This window comes from Eumetopias jubatus, unplaced genomic scaffold (genome assembly GCF_037043125.1).
Source record: "Eumetopias jubatus isolate StellerSeaLion01/CBP00866 unplaced genomic scaffold, mEumJub1_p1.0 scaffold_17, whole genome shotgun sequence".
In the NCBI taxonomy this organism is placed as follows: Eukaryota; Metazoa; Chordata; class Mammalia; order Carnivora; family Otariidae; genus Eumetopias; species Eumetopias jubatus.
Genome location: NW_028274823.1, coordinates 88845581 through 88865702, shown reverse-complemented (window position 1 = coordinate 88865702; position 20122 = coordinate 88845581). Strand labels below are relative to the sequence as shown.

Sequence of the window (20122 nt, the reverse complement as noted above, 5' to 3'; positions counted from 1 at the left end):
CCCTTGTCAAAATTCAGTGGACCATAGAAGAACGGGTTTATTTCTGGTCTCAGTTAAATCCCACTGATCTGTATGCATACCTTTTCAAAAGGGTATTCTTAATAAAAATTGTTATTTGATATATTTATTTAAAATTTTTTTAAATTTAAATTCAATTAATTAACATATAATGTATTATTTGCTTCAGGGTGAATGCATACCTTTACGACAGTATCACAAAGTTTTCTTGACTGTTTCTTTGTATTAGATTTGAACTTTGGAAGTTTGACCTTTCACCTTTGCTTTTCTTTGTCAAGATTGTTCTGGCTATCTTGTGGTCCCTTGAAATTCCATATGACTGTTAGGATTAGCTTGTGCATTTCTTCCCAAGGCCTTTGTGAATTTTCTTGGGAACACATTGAATTTCCACATCGCCTTGTGTTCTACTGCCATCTTATCAATAGCATGTCTTTTCTTTACCATGGGGTGTCTTCAGAATTATTTAGGTTTCCCTTACTTTCTTTCAGCGATGTTTTGTAACTTTCAGTGTACAAGATGTGCACCTTGATTACATCTATTCCTAAATATTTGGTTAATGTTGATGTTCTCTAAAATGGAATTGTTTTCCTAAATTCCTTTTTGGATGATTCATTGCTAGTGTACACAAATAAGAGAGATTTTTGTGTATTGATATTTTGTCCTGTAACTTTGCTGAATTAGGTAACTGGCTGTAATCATTTTTTGTTGATTCTTTAGGAAGCTCTTTATAAGATGATGTCATCCCTGGTCTCTGAATAGACAGAGTTCTAGTGTTTCCTTTCACATGTGGATGCCTTCTTTCTTGGCTTATCCTTCTGGGTAGAACTTTCAGTCCAATATCGAGCAACAGGTGAAAACCAGCATCTTGTCCTTGTTCCTGATTTCAGAGTAGAGCTGTCCATCTTCAGACTTAAGCATGGTGTTTGCTAGAGATTTAATGAGAAAATTACTCCTTATTCCTGCTTTCGTGAGTATTTATATCAGCCACAGACGTTGGACTTTGGTTAGAATATTTTCTGCATCAATTAATATGACCACATGTTTTTATTTAAAAATTCATTGGCTGTATAACATTGCTTGTTTCACTCTATTGAATAACCTTTGAGGTGTTTATGCAGTCACTTGCTTAGGGTGCACAGTCTATGAGCTCTTGGCTTTGCAATTCTTCTGATCTGGCTTCTTACATCTCTTTTAAGAAAGGTACAGGAATGTATTTTGCTGATTTTGTGGGGTTGGTAATAGTGGTTAGGGTTAGGAGTTAGGGATTAGGTTTAGGGTTAGGGTCTCCCTGTCCCCTGCTGCACAGAACCCATTCTCCTCTGTAACTAGAGTGATATTTTCGGAACATAACCTTTGGGCCTTTCTGTGGTCTGCTCCCCTCCTGCCCGTCCTCTCCAGCCTCACCTCTTCCACCACGGCCCCCCCTTCTGTGGGCCACCCAAGTGTGTGGTCGTCCCACATGTGCCCTGGGCCTGACTACAAGCCTTTGCTTTTGCTGTGCCCTCTGCCAGGATCACTCTTCTATCCCCTGCTTCATATCTGGCTTGTTCCCCCATTGGCTGGGTCTGGACTTGCCCTCTGGTGACCTGACCCATGTCTGCTGGTTGAGTGTGCTTGTCCCCTATTTAAATGTAGTGCCCGCCTTCCCTGTGCGAGCGATTTACTAACCTGCCGCGTATGGGACAGGCACAGGGAAGTAGCCTTAATGTCTGCAGAAAAACATCAGTCTCAGAGGTGCTCACCACACTTGCTGATAATGGGGGAGCTGCTGTCCTCACAGGGGGGAGCAGGTAGTACCCTTAAAGGGGGACCAGCCATGGGATGTGGCTGGACAAGACTTCCAACCTTTTGGGGCCAGGGAGATGTAGACCTGGACCTGGAAGCTCACACCCTTGGATTCAAGCCTGGGGCCTAAGCAAGCCCCTCTTCTTCCTGGTGTCATCTTTTGCCTTCCCTGTCCACGGGCTGTACCTGATTCCTGATGTGGCAGAGTTTGAGGGTGACCCCTCCTAGGAATACCAGTGGCTTACTGAGCACCTTGTCAGCGGGATGCCCAGCAGCCTTCCAGGGAGGACACTACAGGAAGTGGAGACAGGTCTGTGGGGGCTAGCGGCAGCACACTCAAAGCAAAGTGGGACAGGTGGCCGGCCCTGGTGATTCTAGCCACTCTGTAAGACACAGAAATGAGGGCTGTGCCCAAAGGTGCTTCCCTGCTAGAAGATGGGGATGGGATCTGCAGGGGGGGTGGCCATTGGAGGGCACCTGCAATGTTTGCCCAGGAGCTCAGCACAGGGGGAGTGTTCCTGGCTCCAGCGTGCTCACTGTGGGGCTGCATGGGTTTCTAGCCTCCGAAGCCTCAGGCTCCCCTTTGGAAGACGGGGTGCTGATGGCCCCCATCTCTGGGAACAGACATTAGGGAGGCCCTGCTGGCAGATTCCCTCAGGAAGGTCAGGAGGTGGCTGTTGCTTAAAGTAGCCCAGGGCCCGCCCCCTTGACGAAGGTGCACACGTCCATGGTCCCCAACTCTGGGGTCCTGCTGCCAGCCTCTGGCAGTGACCCACTTCCTTCCCTGTCCACTGCCCCTTGTGGATACGTGGTCTTCCTGGAGCTGTTCCTGCAGACAGCAGAGAAGCACTACATGGTGGGGCATGGGGTCACCTACTAGGTTTTCACCAATTGGCCAGCTGCTGGGCCCCGTGTGCCCCTCCAGGTGGGCCGGAGGATGGTGGTCCTCATGGTGGACACAGGGTCAGTTACTACGTCTTCACCGACCAGCTGGTTGCTGTGCCCCATGTGCCACTCTGGGAGGGCCGGAGGGCAGTGGTCGTCGAGGTCCACGGCGTCCTGCACTGGCAGGATGTGTCCATGTGGCACATAGCGATGATCAGCTGCTTCCGCGAGCAGCGCTTCCTCTGTGACGTGGAAGACCTGGTGTGCGTGGACGTGGATGCGGGAATGAAGTTCTGGGACCATGTGGGCATGGAGATCCTGTTCCCCCTCTTTGGCACCCCACACCCCGGTTTCTACTGGGCAGCCCATGAGGACTTTAGCTACGAGTGCTGGCCACAGTCCCAGACCCACATCCCCAGGGACCAGGGCAAGAATTGGTGGTGGAGTTTCCCCGACTGACCTCAGCGTGTCACCAGGTGATGGGGGTCAACTGGGCCAATGGGATTGAGGCCGTGTGGCCTGATAAGAGCCACCTGAACAGGTACCTGCTGGACCATGGGCCCATGAAGGTGCTGTCCCCAGAGGACCTGTGGGACCCACGGCTGCTGGGCTGGCCCCCACATCATTCCCTGGGTCATGAAGAAGCTGAGATCCATGGCTGTGCCCAAGAATCACCAGGACACCCAGAACTCATGAGGGGTTGTCCCTGAAGGAGCTGTGGGACCCACAGTATTGGGCTGTCCCCTGAAGGACCTGTGGGACCCGCGGCTACTGGGCTGGCCCCTGTCATGAAGAAGCTGAGATCCATGGCTGTGCCCAAGAATCACCAGGACACACAGAACTCATGAGGGGCTGCCCCCAGAGGCCATGCAGGACCCGCGGCTGCTGGGCTGTCCCCTGGAGGATCTGCGGGACCCGAGGCTGCTGGGCTGGCCCCCCATCATTCCCTGGGTCATGAAGAAGCTGAGATCCATGGCTGTGCCCAAGAATCACCAGGACATCTGGAAGTCACGAGGGGCTGCCCCCGTCTCCATCAGGGGGTGCTGCCTTGAGCGGAGCTGTCAGAGCAGATTCCTACTTCTGTCCCCTTGAGGGAAACTGTGGAGCCCAGCACTGCTTGCACGGGCACGCCAACGCCCCAGGCACCCCTGTGCACAGGAGGCCTGCCTGGGGGCATACGTTCCTCTCTTTGTGGTCACTACATTTTGATCATTTCGGGGTCATTTGCAACTGTGAACGGCTCCAGTTTTATGTCAGAGGTTTTTCTGTGTCAATGCTGAGCAACCATCTTTAAAAAGAACGATTGAGGGAAAAGGTTTTCTCTCTGGTTCTAAACAGACATTGCCTGTTGGGGCTGGGAGCAGCCCTGTAGCAGCCATGGATCCAGAACAGGTGCTGGCCGGGTCTTCCCTCCCAGTCCTTACACCTCACCGCAGCCATGGGGCTTCAGGGTCGGGGTGCGCCGAGTCACCTCTCAGACCCCCCAGTGCCCTCACCACCAGAGGCCTTGGCCGTGGCCACTAGCTCGGCCTCCAGGAGCGTGGAGCCCTCTGGGCTATATAAGGTTCCTGCCTTGGTTTTAAATGGCTATTTCTGGGCGCCTGGGTGGCTCAGTTGGTTAAGTGACAGCCTTCGGCTCAGGTCATGATCCTGGAGTCCCAGGATCGAGTCCCACAACTGGCTCCCTGCTCAGCAGGGAGTCTGCTTCTACCTCTGACCCTCTTCCCTCTCGTGCTCTCTGTCTCTCATTCCCTCTCTCTCAAATAAATAAATAAAATCTTTAAAAAAAATAAATGGCTATTTCTATGCTGGTGTTTGTGAAATGTGGGCACTCGCTCTGTCTGGATGCGCGTCCCCTTGGGATTCCTCAGTGCTCACCAGTGGGTTTACACTTGTGCACTTTCTCTGGACCAGCTGCCTGCACTGTGTCTTAGCAAGCACTTACTGAGCTCAGTCACCTAACAAGGGGCAGAGCATGCGAGCAAGAACTAAGATACAGGATCCCTGCTCCTGGGCCCTCCAGGGATTTGTGACGGCCCCGACGTCCTGACTCACTTCTTTTGTATTGTGGTATAATGGACATACAGCTGATACCATGAGGCGCGTTTCAGTGGCAATAAGTATATTCCCTGTTCTGCACCGGCTACTTCCGGTCCATTGCCACAATGTTTTCATCATCCCCAACTGAACCTCTACCCACGAGACCCTAACCCCCCATTCCCCTTCCCCAGCCCCGGCACCCAGCAGCTCCTTCGACCTCTGTGAATGGGAGTGCTCTCCATCCCTCCCAAGTGGGGTCCTCCGGTGTCGGTCCTTTAGGGACTGGCTTATTTCACATGGCATAATGGCCTCAAGGTCTGTCCCTGTGAGCCTGAACCTGACCCCGCTTTTCCCCCAAAAGTGTGGCTCAGCCCTCTCCTGTCTGAGCCGAACCTCCTCAGTCCCCTCTGCTCCCCTCACCTTCCTCCTCAGCCTGAAGATGATCCCAGCCAGTCTGCAGCTCTGAAGACCTGTTCAGTCCGGATGCCAGGCACATACCCCGGGGGCCTCGGGCCTCACCTATACCCCATCTGTCCACGTCAGGTGCCTGCCCCCCTCCCCCAGCTGACCACCTGCACCTCCCACAGGTGTCCCCATCTCAGGAGAGGGAAACACCAAGTCCAGACCCTTGGAGTCCTCTGGGACTTCTTGCTTGCTACCAACTCTCCCAGCAGTGAAGTGGCTATTGGAGGACATTCAATGTCCAAAACATTTAAAGGCATACGTGAGTCTCTGCTGCCTAAGGCAATGGATAACAGTTGGGGCAAATAGAAACCAGGCAGAATCACCGGAAGAAAGGCTGAGGAATGAGGAGCTTTACGGAAGAAGGGTCTGGAAGCTCTGACTGCCCCTACCTGACCTTCAGATGCTCCTCAGTTACTCCTGTGCCTCTGGTATCTTCCTGGAACCCTGACATGGCTGTTTTCAGACAGCTCGTCCAGCAGCACCCTCAGTTTCTGGGAGGTGGATTTGCTGGAATCCACAGTGTGTCCTGCTGCCCCACCGGGATCGCGTTTTGAAGGTGCATCGTCCGGGCCATCTGAGGAGCCAAGACTGTGGGTCTGTGACCTGGAGGGATTCTGAGCAGAGCTGGTGGGATGGGAGGGCTGCAAGGCCCAGAGGCAGGTTTCCCGAAAGCCGACTGGGGTCCCCGGCATCCTACCGTTTTTGAATCAAAGCCCTGAGATCTTTAAAATGCCAGCAATGTTACAGCATGGGCCAGAAAAGCGAATGTCCCTGTGCACCCAACCCCACCTAAACTATTGGCCATTTCTTGTCACTTGAGCTGAGGTCAAAGGATTGTGAGTTGGGCCTTGAGGGGTTTCCTGGGCCAGACTCTGTATTTGGGGGACAAAGACCATCCAGACAAGCTTGTGCTGAGCCTGAGGAGGGGGTCTGTGTGGAGACCCCAGCTGCAGGCACTGCTGTCCACGGAGGCCCCCTCAGCCTGCCCCAGTTCACCTGCTGCTGGGGGAGCACCTGCCCTCTCCTCTCTGCCTGTTTGCTCTCCCCTGCACCAGGTGCCTCCTCTCCTACCAGTCACTGCCAGCCTGCAGCCTCGGAGGGTGGATACCCTGACAACCTCCAGCTCCTGGGGGAGCACCTGCCCCCTCCTCTCTGCCTGAGGGTTCTCTTCTTCATCAGGTGCACCTCCTCTCCTGCCAGTCACTGTCAGCCTACAGCCTTGGAGGGTGGCTACCCTGACACCCTCCAGCCCTGGGGACAGAGCTGCTGTGGGTGAGATGCGGTCTCCCAGCAGGTCTGAGCACCAGGCCCACATAGTGCTCACTCTCCTCCTGCAGGCTCACTGTGCCACATCCTCCCTCAGTCTCCCTGGGCCCAAGTCTTCCTCTGCTCGCAGACCATCCTTGACCGAGGCTCCACATGCTGGGACTGGGAGCAGGTCGTCTGGACCTTCTGGACTCTCGCTTCCATGCCCGTGAGAAATAGGTATTATTTCTTCTTTAAGTGTTTGGTAAAATTCCCCTGGGAATCCATCTGGCTCTGGATTCTGGTTTTCTGGGAGGTTTTTTATAACTGCTTCAATTTTGTTACTGGTTTTTGGTCTATTCAGATAGTCTATTTCCTCCTGTTTAATTCTTGGTAGTTTATAAGTTTCCGGGAAGGCATGCATTTCTTCCAGTTTGCTTAATTTACTGCCATATAGTTGTTGATAATAGTTTCTACTAATTGTTTCTATTTCCTCAGTGTTAGTCGTGATCTCTCCCCTTTCATTCGGGATTTTATTCATTTGGGTCCTTTCTCTTTTCTTTCAGATAAGTCTGGCCAGAGGTGTATCGATCTTTTTAATTCTTTAAAAGAACCAGCTTCTAGTTTCGTTGATCTGCTCTACTGTCTTTCTGGTTTCTATTTCCTTGGTCTCTGCTCTAATCTTTATGATTTCTCTTCTTCTGCTTGGTTTAGGTTTAATTTGCTGTTCTTTCTCCAGTTCCTCTAGGTGTAAGTTTAGTTTGTTCATTCGGGATTTTTCTACTTTTTTGAGTGATGCTTGGATGGCTATATATTGCCCCTTTAGGACTGCCTTTGCAGTTTCCCATAGGTTTAGGACTGATGTGTTTTTGTTCTCATTGGTTTCCGTAAATTGTTGAAGTTCGACTTTGATTTCCTGGTTGATGCAAACATTGTTTAGCTGGATGGTCTTTAGCTTCCAAGTGTTTGAATTCCTTCCAAATTTTTTCTTGTGATCGAGTTCCTGTTTCACAGCATCGTGGTCTGAAAATATGCAGGGAATAATCTCAATCTTTTGGTATCGGTTGAGGCCTGATTTGTGACCCAGTATGTGGTCTATTCTGGAGAAAGTTCCATGTGCATTTGAGAAGAATGAGTGTTCTGTTGTTTTGGGTGGAATGGTCTGTATATAACTGTGAGGGCCATCTAGTTCTGTTTTTTTTTTTTTTTAAGATTTTTTTTAATTTATTTGACAGAGGCACAGCGAGAGAGGGAACACAAGCAGGGGGAGTGGGAGAGGGAGAAGCAGGCCTCCCGCGAAGCAGGGAGCCCGATGCGGGGCTCGATCCCAGGACCCCGGGACCATGACCCGAGCCGAAGGCAGATGCCTAATGATTGAGCCACCCAGGCACCCCAAAGTCCATCTAGTTCAACGTGCCCTTCAAAGCTCTTGTTTCTTTATTGATCTTCTGCTTAGATGATCTGTCTATTGCTGAGAATGGAGTGTTGAGGTCTCCTACTATCAATGTATTATGATCAATATGATTCTTCATTTTGGTGAAAAGTTGGCTTATGTAGTTGGCTGCTCCCATGTTGGGGGTACAGATATTTACAAATGTTAGATCTTCTTGTTGGATAGACCCTTTAAGCATAATTGAATGTCCCTCTGCATCTCATACTACAGGCTTTAGCTTAAAATCTAATTTGTCTGATATAAGAATTGCTACCCGAGCTTTCTTTTGATGTCTGTTGGCATGAGAAATTGTTCTTAATCCCCTCACTTTCAGTCTGGATTAATCTTTAGTTCAAAATGTGTCTCTTATAGGCAAGATGGTTCTCTTGTAGATGGGTCATGTCTTTTTATCCAGTCAGCAACCCTGTGCCATTTGATGGGAGCATTTAGACCATTCATTTTCAGAGTGCCTATTGAAAGATAGGATTTTAGTGTCATCATATTGCCTGTGAGGAAGTTTCTTTAGATTGTCTCTCTAAATTTCTGGTCTTTCTTCCTCTTAGGGTCTTTCTTTTTTTATAGAATCCCCCTGAATATTTCTTGCAGGGCTGGCTTGGTGGTCACATATTCTTTCAGTTTCTGCTGGTCCTGGAAGGTCCTTCTCTCTCCATCCATTCTGAATGACAGCCTTGCTAGATAAAGTATCCTTGGCTGCATGTTCTTCTCAGTACCCTGAATATGTCTTTCCAGCCCTTTCTGGCTTGTCAGGTCTCTGTGGACAGGTCTGTCATTATTCTGATGTTCCTCCCTCCATACGTAAGAAATCTCTTCCCCCTGGCTGCTTTCTGGATTGCTTCCTTGGTTCTAAGATTTGTGAGTTTGCCATTTTTAATTCCAACAGTGTATTTATAGACTACTTTGGATTTTCTGTGCACACCATCATGTTATCTGTGAGTAGTCATAATTATCCTCTCCATTCTCATTCTTTTTGTTTCTCTTGGCTTATAACACTTGGGAGATTCTCCAATGCAATGTTGACTAGAGTAGCATTGTTTGAAGATTTTAATATACCTTTCTCATAATCTGATAGCAAAAGAAGACAAAACATTGGTAACAAAGGTGACCTAACTGACATATATCGAACATTACATAGTAAGTGCAGAATACATTATTTTCAAGTGGTCCTAGAATATTTACCCAAATAGACAGTATATAAGGCCATGAATCAAGGCTACACAGTTTATAAGCCTGAAATTAACTAGATTATATCCTTAGACCACAGGGGAATTGAGCCATAGTCATAATGAAAAGAAAACCGAGAAGTTCCTCAATGTTTAAAAATTAAATGTAACTTTGCTACATATCCTAAGGGTCAGAGAGGAAATCACGAAGGAAATTCTCAATCTTTCCTACATCAGAGCTCACAGACAATAGCCTTCTATCTGTGAAGAGCACTATAAATAATGTAGACAGGAGTTGAGCCTTACGTCCGAGTTCTGCCTGCCTCAGCCACACCTGGCAGCCTTGGCCTGTGGTCCCCCACCCCCAGCTGCCCTTTCTGGTGGCCTTGAGGCAAGAGGGACAACATGGCCATATGGAAATGGGAAGCTCCACATCGCTAGTGACGATGGTGCTATTGTATTGTCCTCAGCAGTCCAACGACATTTCTTTTTTTTTTTTAAGATTTTATTTATTTATTTGAGAGACAGAGAATAAGAGATAGAGAGCACGAGAGGGAAGAGGGTCAGAGAGAGAAGCAGACTCCCCGCTGAGCAGGGAGCCCAATGTGGGACTCGATCCTGAGACTCCATGATCATGACCTGAGCCGAAGGCAGTCACTTAACCAACTGAGCCACCCAGGTGCCCCAATGACATGATTTCTGAGTGAAATATGACACAGTAGCAGCTTCTTGACCTTCCTTAAGGTTTGAAAATCATCTTTTGAGTCATCTATTAGAAATATGGTTTCAACATGTGTTCTTTTTTCTGGTAAAGAAATAGATCCAAATAGTAATAATGGCACCTGAGCACCTGCCCCTGAGCGCCATCACACTGGCTCTTCATGGAGTTCTTCCTCTTAAACTTCTAAACTATGATGTAGATAGTATCAGTCACATTTTCTAGATGGTTAGACAGGGGCTCAGAGATGATACGAGTCACAGAGAATTTTAGTGTCAGAAACCTAAGTGGGATCTCCAAACTGACTCCAAATCCCTTGTTATTCCGTACACGGAACTCGTTCCCTCTTATCTCTGGTCTTCTCCATCTGGAAATATATCAAGTACCAGGATTTTCTTGTTGTGTGGCCAACTGGAATGAATTCAGCTGACCTTTTAAACTATGCCCATCATGATCAGTGGAGGACCTTCAAAGATACTCAAAGATCTCTAGGAATAGAGACATTATAATATGTTTCTGATATTAAAGTCACTGAAAGAACTTTTTTTTAATTGATTCAGGCTCTGGTATGTTCAGACTGTGTGGTAAGACAGGTCTGAAATAGTATTTAAAAACATTCAGCTCAGCCTCTTCTACAAAGTGAGACAGTGCTTATGAACATTGCTACAATATCCCCTTACCTACGATTATTTACCTCCCAATCATCGTAGTGTTTATATGGTATGACTATGACTTATATTAGTCAACATCTGCAAGGAAAGGATTTAGTGTATCCAAGCCTTAGGGGCACTTCATGTTGAAATGAGTGTTGTGACCATGAGCTCCTCTGTTTTATTCTCTAGTCCAAGGGAATGGTTCCAGACGTCTGGCAGTTCTAAAATTCTGACTTTAAATTATCTGTGTGGTTCAGAGATTTGGGCAGGAGAAGGGGAGGAGCCCAGCATCTGTGACCACCTCTGTAACCTGTGTTAGTCATGGAACAGGTAACCTTCTGTAGGCATCATTTTGATTTCTTGGTACTATTTTTAAAAGTATTTTGTCTCAAGTTCCTCCCTTTAGGAGTAATTCTAATGATAATGGAAATTTCTACCTTTTACCATCCATGGCCCCAGGTCCTGGGCTCCCAGGGAAGCCATCCTTTAACATTTTATCAAGCTCAAAATGACTGGGCAAAACCTCAGAGCGTGGATCCTATTTCTGCCCCAAGGACATATTGTAGATCTGCTTTGAGAAGAAAAGGAGACCCCAATAATGCCACTGCAAACATAAAGATAAGGAAAACAAAATAACCTCTCTGGCTGCCACATCCTGAAAACATAAGAAAAAGTCTGCAACTTTCTGGAGTGTTCTTCCTCATGTTGTTGTGTTGCTCTGTATGTAAAACAACACAGAACAAGTACATAAACATGACCCGAATGTTCCTTCCCCGGAGCGCTCCCTTCTTTGTGAAGATTGTCTCCCAGGCACTGTCCTGACTTGGGTTTGAATAAAACTCTCTTCTTTTCTCTCTAAAGTGTTTAAAAGGGTTTGTTCATTTGTGTCGACAATAACAATATGTTTTCTTTTTAAGTGAAAAATAAATGTTCCTGGTTCACAACTCCAAGGGCACAGAAGGACGGCTCTTCTTCATCCTGGAGCTTCCCTGCAGAACCAAGCATACCTATATATATTCCAGAACAAATGGGCTCATCCTAGAAGGATGCTATGAAGGTCCAAGAAGCACTATCACTGCATGGGTGAGAAAGGAAGGTGAAGCTCTTCCTGCTTAGAGCATTCCTTTTTGGGTCTTAAAATTGCCTTGGAAAAGTGGGAAACCATTGCAATTCCTAAAGCCCAAACCTTGGAAGGTCTGAGAGTAGCTGACTTTGCGGGGAGCCAGGAACACCCCTGCCGGCAGGGTTGGTGCAGAAAGGGAAAGGGCAGGCCTCTGGGGGTGGTCTGCAGCCAGAGGGGTCCACAGAAAGGTCCGATGTCTGGGGGCGGGGACTGGCCACAACCCCACCCATGCCTGCGCCGCCAAGCCAGGTGTTGTGGCCAGGAGGCGCCTCTAGGACCAGTCGCAGGGAGGCGGGAGTGTGAGGGCGGATTGCCCGGTACAGGCAGACCCGTCATCCAATGGGCTCGGGCACCACCCTCCCCGACCGAGCACCGCGTGGGGGTGGAGCTACCTCTCTGTGGGAGGACCAGGAGCTGCCCCCGGATGCAGAGGTGGGGCAGGTGGAGAGTTTACCTGTGGGGTTCCCGGCCGGTGAGTCTACGCTGTGAGCCGGGGTGCGGGATCCCAGGGGTAGCGTGCGCCCCAGGTGGGAGTTGGGGTCCTCGAAGGCCGCGGGGCCCTAGCTCATCCCACGAACTCAGAGGAGTTTTCTTTTTCCCTTGAAAGTCTCTTCTGCCGGATGTCCGTCAGCGGGCTGTACCCCGAGACCCGGGAACTCCGGCGCGCCCGCTCCCCTGAGCTTTTGTGGGATGGGCTGTGGACATTTCAGGGTTTGCCGTGTTCCCCGGGAAGAGTGCACGTAAGGACCACACACAGTCTCCAACTTCAGTGGTGTGTCCCCGTCCCCTGGCGCAGACAGTGCAGGTAATGGGCCTTGGCAGCACCCGATTTCAGCAGGGTGTCCCTGTTCCCCAGTGCACAGGTGCGGCGGCAACAAGCCTCAGAGCCATCCCCCACCTTCAGCGTCGTGCGCCCTGTCCCCCGGGGATGGTGGTAATGGGCTGTCAGGATTGTGCGGGAGGGTCCCGGGGCGGGGGGGTGGGGGTGGGGGGGGGTGGGGCTGGAGGCTGGAGTCAACCAGACCCCACTCAAGTTGCATGAGAAACAGAGGAGTTGAGGTGTTCGTTTGGAACACTAATTTTGCTTTTCCAAAAATGACAACGTCATTGGTCTACGTTAGAAGGAAGTTAATTACTACTTATAAAACAAGTATGTGTTTCCCCTTCTCCCCAAACCGAAGCACGTGTGCAGACCATAGGTGGGAGGTGCCTTCTCATCCCCACCTGACAGCACTTCTCTGCTCTGGCTCCAGGAGAACCAAAGTCTGGAACATCCGCATCTGAATCAGTGATGCGCCTTGTCACAGGACGTCAGCATTCAGAGAAAGCAGCAGGTACATTTGGCACAAGGGCATCTTCATGTCAGGACTGGAGGTAAAATTTCTCATTAACCCTAAACCTCCTGGGCTTTCCTCTTTTCTCTAGTTGAGTCACGAAGTAAAACGTAAGTAGCTGTCAGCATCCTCCATTTAGTGCAAGTGTTATTTAATTTCCCTGCAGGTACAACATTGCAGGGGATCCCGTTTTCTCTGTTCATTTATTGCTTACAAGATATATTCTGATCATATGTTTCCTGGAAATAACTTTTATTAGAGAGGGAAGGTGAAATTTACTTTGTCTGTTTTTAACATAATTTGTTCCTTAATCTAACAGTGTTTATTCAGTTGGGCCCAAGACATGGTTGAGTGGCCAGCATTTAGAGTTAGGTGGTTTTTTTCGTCAGATACAGACTTGGATGATGTCTTGTCATTTGTCAAAGGTGATGCTTCATAATTGATTAGTCTTTCCATCAGAAGAGTTACAATTAGGGTCGAGGGGAAATTCAAAATTACTCAAAGCAGCCTTTTACTGTTTAAAAGTTGAGCTTGACTTTCTAGTTTTACTAAATGTATCATCTTGATATTTTTTTATTAAAATAATTTTTAAGATTTTATTTATTTATTCGAGAGAGAAAGAGAGAGAGAAAAACAGTATGAGAGGGGAGAGAGTTTAAGAGGGAGAAGCAGGCTCCCTGAGGAGCCGGCAGCCTGATGTGGGACTCGATCCCAGGACTCTGGGATCATGACCTGAGCCGGAGGCAGTCGCTTAACCAACTGAGCCACCCAGGCGCCCCTCATCTAGATATTTTGACATGCCGTATTTGCTCTGTAGTTTCTTTGGTGCTGGAGTCAGAAGGAGAGTCTTTGGGAATTCTGGATAGAGGCATGCTGGTGGTGATGAAGTTTTAGACTACCAAGTGAGGCTCAGTGGGGTGGAGTCCGGAGCTGACTCCTAAGAAAGAATTCTTGAGACAGCTTTGGTGCAAAATGGTGGTTTTATTAAAGCACAGGGACAGGCCCCGTGCGCAGAAAGAGCTGCTGCCCCGGGGTTGTGAGGGATGGCTGATGATATACGATGGGTTGGGGAAGGTAAGGAAAAGGGAGGTTTCAAAAGGATTTTTGTATGTTAAAGAAGACTCATGGGATACCAGAGTCCTTGCCATTGTCAAGTTAAGGTTGTTGACCCCTCTAGCAAGGCATTCACATTAAGATAGTTGGGAACTTCCTGGAAGAATGTCACACATGTCCCACTCAGGAGTGGGGGTGGGGGGAGGTTGCAGGGTGTTGGCTTATGCTTTGTCTTCAGCCAGCCTTCTGTTCCCTCATCATTCCCCCCTGGACAATTTTGACCCTTTAATCTTTAAGGTTTTTGAAGGTGGAAGGTCTCATCTTCTGTAATGTCCTTCTGCTGAACAGGGGCGTAGAGATGCCCCTTCCTATGGGTCAATATTGGTCAGTTGGGGAATGTTAGAGGAGTTACAAAAGGTGGAGGCAGCTGAATCCAACGCGGTCAATATATATGAACCTCCTTGAGTGGGAAAGATCGTGTGTTAGCTGGAAGTTCTGGCAGTGAAGGGGTCTTCTGACGCTAGGCCCGGAGACACCAGAAATGACAACAAAATAAGGTTAATATTATAACGAGAAAGAGGAGTCTGAATAAAAGATCTTTGATAATTTTCTTCCAGTCCAGGAGTTTGAAGCAATCACTAAAGGAAAGAGATCCTTTAAAGCACGCAGAAGTCTTTCATGCTAATCTAGACTGTACACACAGTATTCTGTCTTTGTAGTAACGCAAGTTCCACCTTGTGCAGCAGTTACAACATCTACGGCCGTTCTGTTTTGTAGAACTGCTTTATGCATTTGAGTCATTTCAGTATTTAGTAGAGGGATACTGTTTTGGATATCACTTAGAGCTTTGACCATGTGTCAGACAAGATTCCCCAGTCTCAAAGAGGTAACAAGGATGGATGCTAGGTGGTCATACCAATGAGACATAGAACGTGTTCACCATGGTTTTAAATGTTAAGGGTTAGCTGGGTCCGTAAAGGTTTTAATAATGCGTCCATGCATCTAGGCAAAACCCAGAGTACAGTGACCTATCCAGCCTGGGGGAAGCCATGGCCACAGGTTAGAGCTGCATAGCCACTGGGTCCCAGCCAGGAGGCAGCCATCTAATACTGGGCCTCCTTGAACTGCAGTCAGGACTTTAAGGGCTCCTCAATTTTGGAGGCCCCTTTTTTGAGCATGCAGTAATTTCAGGCCCATGTTTGATTGGGGAGTTACGGCTTGATAGTAATCCCCTTTTCTTTAAAGAAATTACTCCAAGTGCATGTAAAACTATAAAGACATATTTGAAGTCAGTATAAATATTTTTAAGGTTTTGCCAATAGCAAAACACAGGTGGGTGCTATCAATTCTGCTTTGGGGGCAGACGTGTTTCCTGACAGAGCTCTGGCCTCAACAGTCTGAGTTAGAGTGACTATAGCATACCCAGCTTTTCTTACTCCTTTTTCCATGAAACTATTGTCATCAGTAAACCAGCTGTCCTTGGCAGTTTTAACAGGGGCATCTTAAATGTGGTCACCTCAATAACCTCTGAACACTTATGCTCTATAGAAGTACAATGGTCAGATCCAGGTATAAGGCTAGCTGGGTTTAAAGTCTGACAGGTTTTAAGTGTTATTTCAGGCATATCTGTAAGCATTGCCTGGTGTTTAATAAGTCGGCTTCCCATCATCTATTGGTGGCCTTTGGTCTCTAAGACATTCTGAACCTGATGTGGAAGTCATTCCAGTCAGGGACCCTCCCAAAGTGAGCTTGGAGGCTCCTTTTACCAGGAGCAGTGTTGTAGGCTTAGCTAAAGCCTTTGTTTGCAATAGTACATCCATGGAGGTGGCTTCTAGGATATATATGACTATGAGAGACAAAACCATTAAGAAGCCCTTTTTGTTTGAGGTAATGCATTAATACCCTAATTACAAGGAATCACTGGCAAGTGGGAGAAGACTTGTCAAGATATAAGGGCATCCCCAGGTACATTAGCCAGAGCAATCATAAAGAAAGTGGGGTCATCCATTATCTCCACAAGTCTATAGTTAACCTTATGGAGTGGGATATGCTCTGGCTTTTTTTTTTTTTTTAAGATTTTATTTATTTATTTGAGAAAGAGAGAGAGAATGAGAGATAGAAAGCACGAGAGGGAAGAGGGTCAGAGGGAGAAGCAGACTCCCTGCTGAGCAGGAAGCCGGATGTGGGACTCGATCCCGGGACTCCAGGATCATGACCTGAGCCGAAGGCAGTCGCTTAACCAACTGAGCCACCCAGGCGCCCGGGATATGCTCTGGCTTTTAGGGAATGATTTCATCATCCCAGCCACATAGAATCGGTCAAGGTGCTAGTGGAGTGATACAGGTGTTGGGGAATTGATCCCATTTTCCAGTTGTTCAAATAATGATACGCCCATAGGGATCCTGTTATTATCCCCCAGAATAAAAAGCACAACGATAGTCTATATGAACGATTGTGGCATTTTCTCTGGTTTACCTCTGTTTGTCTAACTTAAGCAAACATTATGGATAATCAAAACTAGGATTTAACATCTGCAAAGGTGGGTTATTGAAACATAATTTTTCTTTCTAAAATACTCCTCATTTCCAGAGATAGTCAAATCAGGACTAATTTGAAAAACAAGTCCAGTTTTAACAAACTTGGCCTACTCATTTGCATTAGCTCAGCAAGAATAGTGATTGATCATATAGATCTTTTTGAATCTGCTTTGCAGGAACTTTTATAAGGAATCTCTAGGTTGAATTTGCAGTAGGCTCTCCCAGCCAGAAGCCAAGCCAAGTACTTGCCATCAGACACTCCTGCAATACCTGTAGATTCTGGCGAATTCCTCTTCACAGAGATCCCCAAAGAATCCTGAGGTTCCCTTATGTGCCAGGAAGTGACATTCTCTACTCCCCTGGTGAGGCTGCTGGGAACCCTGTAAACAAGGTCAAGGGGCTTTATGGCTCCAGGTCTGATAAAATCAACCTTAGTTCCTTCAGGCTGTTTGGTCATATCTGAGTCTATACATGTGTCTCTGAAATATGACATTCCAGTCAAAGCCTTGGTCAAATAACCAGTGTTACCCATGGTGTCCTGGTCCAAGGGGAACAGATTCTTATTGAACTTATGCAAATGACTATGGTTGCCATGGAGGGAAGACTACTTACTGAGACCTTTGTAATTTTAGAGGGTTCAGGTAGAGAGAAAAGCTAAATGCTTCACTTTGTTTACAATTGAGTATTTTATCACGTTTCTGTAAGTCATTGATATCTTAAGAGAGTCTCCTTAGTCTGGAAGAATAAACATTCAAGAACCAGCAATGTTTCAAGCCAGAGTCCCAACACTATAATCATCTCTTTAATTCATTGAGACCCATGTTACTATTTCTTACTTAGTTTGAGTGCAGCTTTAGTTAGTTCTGGAAAGTCTTACCCATTTTAGTTTTAGGATTTTAAAGATATTGAATACCTGTGTGTGTCCGGAAAGTCCTTCTTGTGAATCTCTTTGAAGATGAAACTCATTTTGCAAGAGAATAAGAACAATTATACAACTCAGAATAGACATGGTGCAAGATCTGATGAGATGCGAGTTTACAATAGAGCTGGCAAGGAAATCAGGTCATTTCTGTGACACATAACACTTCAATAGCCAGAATATCAAGTAATAATGACCTTATATTAAACACTAACATTTAGAAATTACACATAAGTTCTAGAATAGTTATAGCATTTACACAAATGTAACCTAAGGCTTATCATTTAAGGGTACTTCTGGAGTGACTTAGCATACCAAATAAAAGGCCTAATGAGTTAAAGGACTTCATTTACAATTTAAATCTCGGGAAGTTTGTTAAAACCTTAGAAAGGTATAGCACAGGACTGAATAGGCTTACAGATCATTACAAAACAATTATTTTTATTTAACCAAGGTGACAATAAGAGATTTGAAAGGCAAATATGTAGGGCTCTATAGTTGTTAGCAAAACTTAGCTCCTTTAATATTGAGAAGTCTTAACCAAGTGATTGAAGACCTGATGATAAAATATACAAACTGGTTTTCTGGATAGAGGAGAAAAAAACCTTTGTTTACATTTTCTTATCCAGAGCAGATGAACAATTCAGGAAACCTTGTCTTTTGAACAGAAAATAATTTCAGTCTTATGCCCCTGTACCTTTAAAATCCATTCATTTCAGTTTCAGTCCATCCTGACCACACCTAAAATTCCTTTCCGGAGATTTCCCATCCGTCTTAATAACATTTAGCAGAATTTTGCACTCTTAGAAACCTTAGTCTCCAGTGAAGACTAAGTAGAGCCAATTGTGAACTGTTATACCAGAATTCTTTACATGGCAAATTTGTCAGTTAAGCACAAAGCATGTTTACCAACAGGTTTCAATATCCTTAGTTTCTTTGCAATAAGAAGTGAAAAAGCACAACCCTATGTCCAGTAATCAATGATTTAACATTTTATCCTATTTGGAAAAGACCTAGATGTCCAACGAATTAATCCCATTTCTTATCCAAGCAAACTTTATTTTATTTATTTTTTTTTTTAAAGATTTTATTTATTTATTTGACAGAGGGAGACACAGCGAGAGAGGGAACACAGCGGGGCGAGTGGGAGAGGGAGAAGCAGGCTTCCCGCCGAGCAGGGAGCCCGATGTGGGGCTCGATCCCAGGACCCTGGGACCATGACCTGAGCCGAAGGCAGACGCTTAACGACTGAGCCACCCAGGCACCCCTATCCAAGCAAACTTTAAAGTTTCAAATTAACAAAGAGTTTGAAAGCTATCTTAACTTCTATGAAAACTTTGATGAGACAGTTAACCATCATTTTAGTCATCTTTTTGCTAACAATTGGCAACAGAAATAACGTGAGCTTATTGGACCTTCAGTAAACCTTGATAGAATAAATTTCACGTTTAGTGCTGATAACTTGAAAGACATGTCTATCTTTTTAAAATTTTTTTTAAAGATTTTATTTATTTATTAGAGAGAGAATGGGTCGATAGAGAGCACGAGAGGGAAGAGGGTCAGAGGGAGAAGCAGACTCCCCGCTGAGCAGGGAGCCCGACGTGGGACTCGATCCCGAGACTCGAGGACCATGACCTGAGCCGAAGGCAGTCACTTAACCAACTGAGCCACCCAGGTGCCCCGAAAGACATGTCTATCTTAATTAAACCACAAAGTTAACTTAGTTTAAATACTGAATTATGTTCCACCTGGATCCTCCTCATTGTTCATTTTTAACTGAGATGCTGGTGGGGAAATCTGGAGTGGGTGGTGGTAGGTCCAGGGGTTGCTCTTCGTGCTCCTTGACAAGGAAGGGGGAAGGAGCCCTGGAACCTGTGGTACCGAGAATGGTACAGAAGCCAGTCATGCAGGCCGCCCCCAAGGTGGTGCAGAGATAGAAGGGGGAGGGGGAGACAGAAGACGCAAAGTGCTGCCAGAAGGCAGAGAAAGAGCCCCAGTTTTAGAGCTCATCAGCTCCAACGGAGGCGCAGATGCCATGTTTTCCCGCGAACAAGGGGGCAGGGGTTAGGCCGTCCGTGTCGGGCCAGAGGAGACAGGGAATTTCCCCGAAACAGGGAATTTGGGCAGCTGTTTGGGAATATTTCTTAACATCCCCCTTCCGAGGGAGACTAACCACATTTGGCTCCAGTTATAGGCATTAACCCGGGAAACGAGTGAGGGAGAAGCCTCCACATCTATTAGGAGGAACAGAGAGAAAGAGAGCCAGAGTCCCCTTCGCTAGGAATGGGCTGTTTCTTCCAGAACTGCGGTTTGGTCGGAGGAGGCCTATTTAGATAATTATCATCCAATATGTCACGAGAGGGTTTACTAGCGGACTCACCAGGCAATCAGATTCTGCAAAACGCCCTTAGGTCAGGGTCCTGGTGTAGAACAATGAAGGCCTAGGTATGAGCAATGAAGTTACCCTAGGTCCATGTGCCCTGTTTCCTGCAGAGGAGATCGAACCAATAGATCGCACTGAGGCCATGCAGTGTTCCAGGAGCTTAGTGCTTTCCTAAGTTGTGTAATTGGAATAGTTTCCAGTGGGTTAAAAGGCACCCCAAGGGAGAGTCCTTGGGAACGAAAGAAGCCTGCTAAGGCCATGCTCCCAGAAAAGTAAACAGGTCCATTACCAAAATAGCCCCCAACTCCCAGGTGGTGTCCCACGCAGACTATGTCAGAGGTTCCAGGCATC

At 46.9% G+C, this 20122-nt stretch overlaps 1 pseudogene; it reads left to right on the top strand.

Annotated features, from left to right (window-relative positions):
• The first annotated feature begins 2530 nt into the window (after positions 1–2530).
• LOC114203589 (histo-blood group ABO system transferase pseudogene) lies at positions 2531–3699 on the top strand (annotated as a pseudogene).
• The last annotated feature ends 16423 nt before the right edge of the window (positions 3700–20122 follow it).